Here is a 6,000-nt window from a genome sequence, read left to right on the forward strand (position 1 = left end):
GATCATAAAACTTCGATATGAAACTTGTATTTTTTTGGTTTTCTTTTTGGAATGCTCTGTCAGTGGTTTTGGGGGGCATATTTGCTATGCCATGGTGCTTGGAAAAGATGGGAAATGTCTGCGGAGGTAATGAAAAAGTATCATGAATTTAATATATTATTTCTAAATAATTTTAAACATTTCTGTTCATTTCGACAAAATATCTAAACAGGACTGCAAATATTTCTTATATTTTCCAACCCTTTCTCTTTTAAATCATAAATCTAAAAGGACTCCATTGCTTCTCCTTTGATCGAAATAAACGTCAAAGAATTTCATGTACAATTTTTCTGCATTTTCTCCCAATCTTGACCTCCTTTCTTGCACCATCTGCTTGCTACCAGTTCAATCTTTTTTTGCACTCCTTTCCCACTACTTTTTTCACTACCTAAAGAGCATCTAATAGTCAACCAAATCTCTTGGTAACCCCAACTATGCCGCTCTCGCTTGGGGTTCATTGAATTTTTAAAGTGCTTTATGGTCACAGCGCTGAATGTTGACTGCTGGCAAGTTTGTTGCCAAAGTCTTTTGTTTCCACTGCACACAACTTTGTCTGAGTTCTGGCATTAGAAGAGAGAGAGAGAGAGGGAGAGATAGAGCATTAGCTGCTGGCCACATAATTAATAGATAATGGCCATAACGCGTGCTTTGGCCTGTCGCACCGGTTTGCTGCTCGCCTAACTCCTTGTGAAGGTCGGCATTATTTAATAAATAATTTAATAACTAATATTTACGAGAATATTTGCAGGGCCAAGGTGCAACGTGGAACCCCTTTTCACGGTGCGGGGTACGCACACAGAAACTACCAACAATCACAACAGATCACAGTCCCAATTCTCATATCAGGCCAATGCTGATTTCGATTTGATTCCAAGAAGCAGGCACTCAATCATGCCCCGAGTTGTTTGGCCTCTTGTTGTGACTGTCTCCGACTGCCCCTGAGTGCCTCCGACTGCCTGCCACTGCCACTGCTGCTGGCAGTGCTGCTGGCAGTGCTGCTGGCACTGCTGTTGCGGCCTCATAGCGTGCGACAAATGCCACTAACGGTTTGAGGTCTCTAATGGATGTTGACATTTACGGCTACCAGGGATTTTGGATGTGCATTTGGCTATGGATTCGTATTGGCTCAAAGGCGGAACGGTGCGGAGCCAGAGGCCAGTTTAATTCACATAAATAAATCCAAGTGAAATGCCATTGGGGAATTGCTTTACAGATAGAAATTAGGCAAATGGATGGAGAGGAGAGAAGAGGATGTGTCTCCGGCATTCCCTGGAATTTGCGCTGCCACAAAAGGAGATTGCCACTGAATGGTACGACACGGAAGGGGAAGGCGTGCAGAGTCGCCAGGGGCCAGAGGGCCATGGGCATGTAACATAAACATTGACAGCATAAAAAGGGTCTCTCTCTCTCTCTCACCATTACAGCCCATTCCTATCTGCCTTCCTTCTCACTCTCTTTTGGCAGCTTGTGTACAAACATTTGTCAACTTTGTGCCTTTTGATCCTGGCCGGCACGAGAGTCAAAAAGTCGTAAGCGGCATAGTTATCATTGTGCCTGCGTCTGGGCTGGGTCCATTGTGCTATCAGCTGGCAGCGATCGATGCGGTTTGTGGCAGCAGCAGTCGGAACAGTCTCTCGATCAGCGTGAGTAAGCAGTGCCCAAAGGAAGGGCACATTACGGCCACATGCGGCGCGTATTTGGCCAACAGTTTTTGCACGAGACAAAACCACAAAAATGCAGCCAGTATGTTGAACATTTTTTCCCCAGTCATGTCGCCCACATAGTCCACAAATCAAAGTTGAGATAGATACTGTGAAACATGTGTACCGCAGCTATTAGAAAATGTTCTACAAATATTTGATCGAAAATAAACCAACAAATTGCACAATCCCCTGCCATAAATGCAGACTCCAGGTGAGCTTGCCCCAATGCCGAGTGCGGCAGCACTTACTTAAAATATTAAACAACTCGACGAGTCTTTGGCAGCAGCAGCAGCAGCAGCAGCAGCAGCAGCAGCCTCTCGAGCAACTTGAGAGCCTAGAGCCGGGCCAGGCAGACGAGTCACATGGATGCCCTCTCAAGTGGCCGTACAGGCGACAGCATCGCATGGGATCAGATGGGTGAGGAGTGGAGTTGAGTTGAGAGGAGAGCGGACAGACAGCAAACATGCAGAGTATGAGTATTTAAATGTGTATCATGGCGGTGGTCAAGTGAAGCGCATGCGTTGATGGACTTGAATTATATGCGACTTAAGCTCCGCTGCTGCTGCTGTGGCTGCTGCTGCTGCTGCCACTGCTGATGTTGCATCGGCATCCTCGGCAGCCAGTGCCATAAAAATTAAAAGTCATTATGGCCTGGAACAGCATTTAAGCCATGGCAATATCGTCTCTCTGTTTGTCTGTCTCTCTGTCTGTCTGTCTGGTCTCTCTTGCTGTGTGGATATGGGGAGACCGTGGCACATTCCCACATTCCCACAGTCAAAGATCCCAAGATCCCAGGTCGGCGGCTCGGCTCGGCTCGGCTCGAGTGTCGCTGGGCTGTCAGAAAGTGCCATGAGACGGCAGCCACATGCGTCCACTTGGAGTGGGTTAATATTTGTTTGCTTTATCATTTTGAATTGACAGCAAAGTGGCGCTTGTTGCTCTTGTTGTTGGCTGCCCCAGCGGGCGGGCCGCGCCGAAGGCTCAAGTTGTTTGTTGTCTGCGCGCCGATTATGGAAAGTTGATGACCAACACAACTTGTAACAGCAAACACCAAATATAAAGCCTCCAGTCTGCAGCTTCTTCGCTTCTTCTGCCACTTTTCGGTCGTAGAAAATTGCACATTTCTCTGCAGAAGGTTTTCAATTTCACAAATGCCAATGCCTCCCTTTTGTGTTATGCGCCGCTCGTGGCTAACCGCAAGTGCGGAATGCAGCCTCAGCCACAGTCCCAGCCACTGCCACAGTCCAAAGTTAAGGGGGCTCTGGAGGGCGGGGCCGTGGCAACGACTGCCAGGCAACACTTCGTTAAGTTGAGGCCAACATCAACATCAACGTCAACGCCTGTGTCGGTTAAATAGATTTTCAATGCCCTCTCCTCTGCCTCGGCATGCACCGAATTTGGGGGCATTTTGTGGGCAATTAAGAATTTATTTAGACTGCGAGTTGGTTGCTGAAAAGATGAAGAAAGGGTTGCAAAACAGAAAAGCCATAGGAAAATGAATTTATTGGGATGGTTCTATGGGTAATCGGTACTTCCATGATGTATAGGGAATAACTTTCATTAGCAAAAAGACTTTCCAAAGAGTATCAACAGCTGCGGCAGCTCAAACCCTTTTTATTCTTTTTTTTTTGGGTCGCTTTTGCGCTCGCCTTCCCTTGGCTTTGATCTGTGTAGCTGTGGCAGGCAGGACGTCAGCTCGAACCCAAACTCAAAGGTAGCCACATGTACCGGGGTACCGCTGCAGCAAATTGAAAATTGATTTTTGAGCAGAGACACAGGCAGAGTCAGCGAGTCAGAGAGACAGTCAACGAGTTCGTTGCCTAAGTCTTTCGTTTGCGATGACTCAAAACAATATACGCCGCGAAATTCCCACATAAATTGCGCGCGTTGTCAAATTAAAAATGCCTAATGAGCCGCTCGGAGCCGGGGCCCAATGCAAAAGAGCTGAAAAATGCATTAGAAGCAGCAGGGATCCGTCCTGGGTCTCGGGTTCTTAGTCTCTCTCCAGCCCCCGCACAGCTTCACCGATTCGAATCCCCCCCTGCCATAGTCAACGGCGGCGAAATGTATCGTGTTACAAATCACGGCGGGGCGTGCGGGCGGAGGCAACATCTCCTGCAACCAGAAAACAGCAACCAGCAAAGAGTAGAAACAAGTTTCGAGTGGAAATGCGTGTAGCGTGCAGCGTGCGAAACACTGCAGAACATGAACACGAAACGACACGACGCGACGCGACGCGACGCGAAAGAAGCCTCCCGATGCCCAACCCGATCCCGATCCTGAGACCTCGGCCTCGGCCTGATCCCTGTTCCGTTCAGGCAAGCGATCTGTTCTGTTCCCTGATGCTCTTGTACATGTCCACTTGGGCAACATCTAAAAATAGTTGGTGCGGGGAGTGGGTGCCCGAGTTCCCCCTCGAGTTTGGGCCAACATGAAAAATGGCAACACTTTTGCGCTCATAAAACCTATTTATATGTCAGGCAGCTACCTAAGAGAAGGGCTCTCCCTCCCGCCACCTCACTACATGCTACAAATGAGACGAATTCACTAATATGCTCGATCGTTTCCATTGCAGTGTGCCAGGGCCACAATGCGCAGAGGCGCAGGCGCAGTCGCAGTCGCAGGCGCAAGCGCGTGAGATCTCCACGCAAGATCATCAGAAAGGAGGGAAGACAGAAGGCAGGCAAGCAGTCGGACCCAAAAGGAGCCCTTAGTCCGTGGGTCCAGTCCAGTTTGAGGACGGGACCACACAAATACAGGCACGCGTTCGCTGACAGAATAAAAATTGTTGCGCTTGTGTTTAACGCGCGAACGCGGCGATATCGCTGCCACAGCGGCAAACGGGCAAACGGGCAACGGCAGTGGCTGTGGCTGTGGCTGCCACAGCAGAAGCAGCAAGATCGTACCTTGTTTCAAACTGGCTCCCTGCCTGGAACTCTGACTCTCTTTCCCTCGGTTGTGGCCTGTGTGGCTGTGGCTCTCAGGTTAAAGTGGTCGGGGAGGGTGGGCAGGGGCAGGCATTGTCGGCTTGCTTAGCTATCACTGAACGATTATCGTGCATTTTAAAATTCTTACGAGTTTCTGCTGCTGCTACTCTGCTCTGCCTTCTGCCTTCTGCCGTCTTTACCTTTTATACCCGTATTGGCCCTTTTCTCTCTGCGCCCTGCGCCTGCTCTTTGTTGGGCCAGATTGGAATCACGCATGGGAACCAAGCGCCTTGGCTTTTGTCTTGTCTGCGGACTGCAAAAAAAAAAAACACACACACACACACACACACAACAAAAATATTAAAGTAAAATGAAAGGAAGGATATTGTGTATGGAAAAAAAAGTGCAGCATTCTCATCAACAAATTAGGAGGCGGTATATTTGTACATATAATAAACGAATACAGGAGGGAGGCGCTGGCTGGCCGGCTGGCTTTAAACACACTTTTATTAATCTTTCTTTTAAGTAGTAATTTGTATTTTTATCAATTTGTTAATTGCATAGTTTACATAGTAGTAACTCTCCACAGCAAATGCCCATCCATTGATTGGGTAACATTCGATTATTGCCAATGTACACATAGTAGGATCACATAGCAGATCTTTGTATATAGATTGAGGCAGATGCATTTGTTATTGGAAATACATAACTACATAAGTAAATTGCTACACAAGTGGTTTTCGTCTTGATAATAATTTGATAACGCTATCATATAATATGTATATTGTTTATATATAAATATTTTTTGTAATTACATACTCCGTGGGCATAACTAGTCATAATTTCATTTGATTGGATTTTTCGTGTGGGTTCTTTTTCTTTTTCTTTTAATTTTTCATTTGTTTTTGCTCTATGGAAGGGTATTGGTATTTGGAGTCTCTATTGTTTGTTACTTTGTCATTCGTTTCAATTTGTTTTCAACTACTAACACATATCTGTCTTCTACACTTTAGTTAATAACTTTTTGCAATAACATTAAACATTTGCAAAACAAAGCGAAAGAGTCCACTACACAGAAAAGAGTCAGTAAAATATATGTGTATATGTATGTTTAATGTGGAAACCGATTGAGGTGGCGATAACCAATTCCATAATGTCTTAAGAATGCACTTTATGGCGCGTGTGATAAAAAGTAAATGCCTTTTGGCCACACTTCCCGTCACTAAATCCCCCGATAAGGATTGCTTGCACGTCAGAACTAACCATAAGAATGTGTGCTTCAATATCAGGAAATGAGTAATACGCGTAATATCATGGAATATAAAATAATT

Source organism: Drosophila guanche, unplaced genomic scaffold (genome assembly GCF_900245975.1).
Source record: "Drosophila guanche unplaced genomic scaffold, DGUA_6, whole genome shotgun sequence".
In the NCBI taxonomy this organism is placed as follows: Eukaryota; Metazoa; Arthropoda; class Insecta; order Diptera; family Drosophilidae; genus Drosophila; species Drosophila guanche.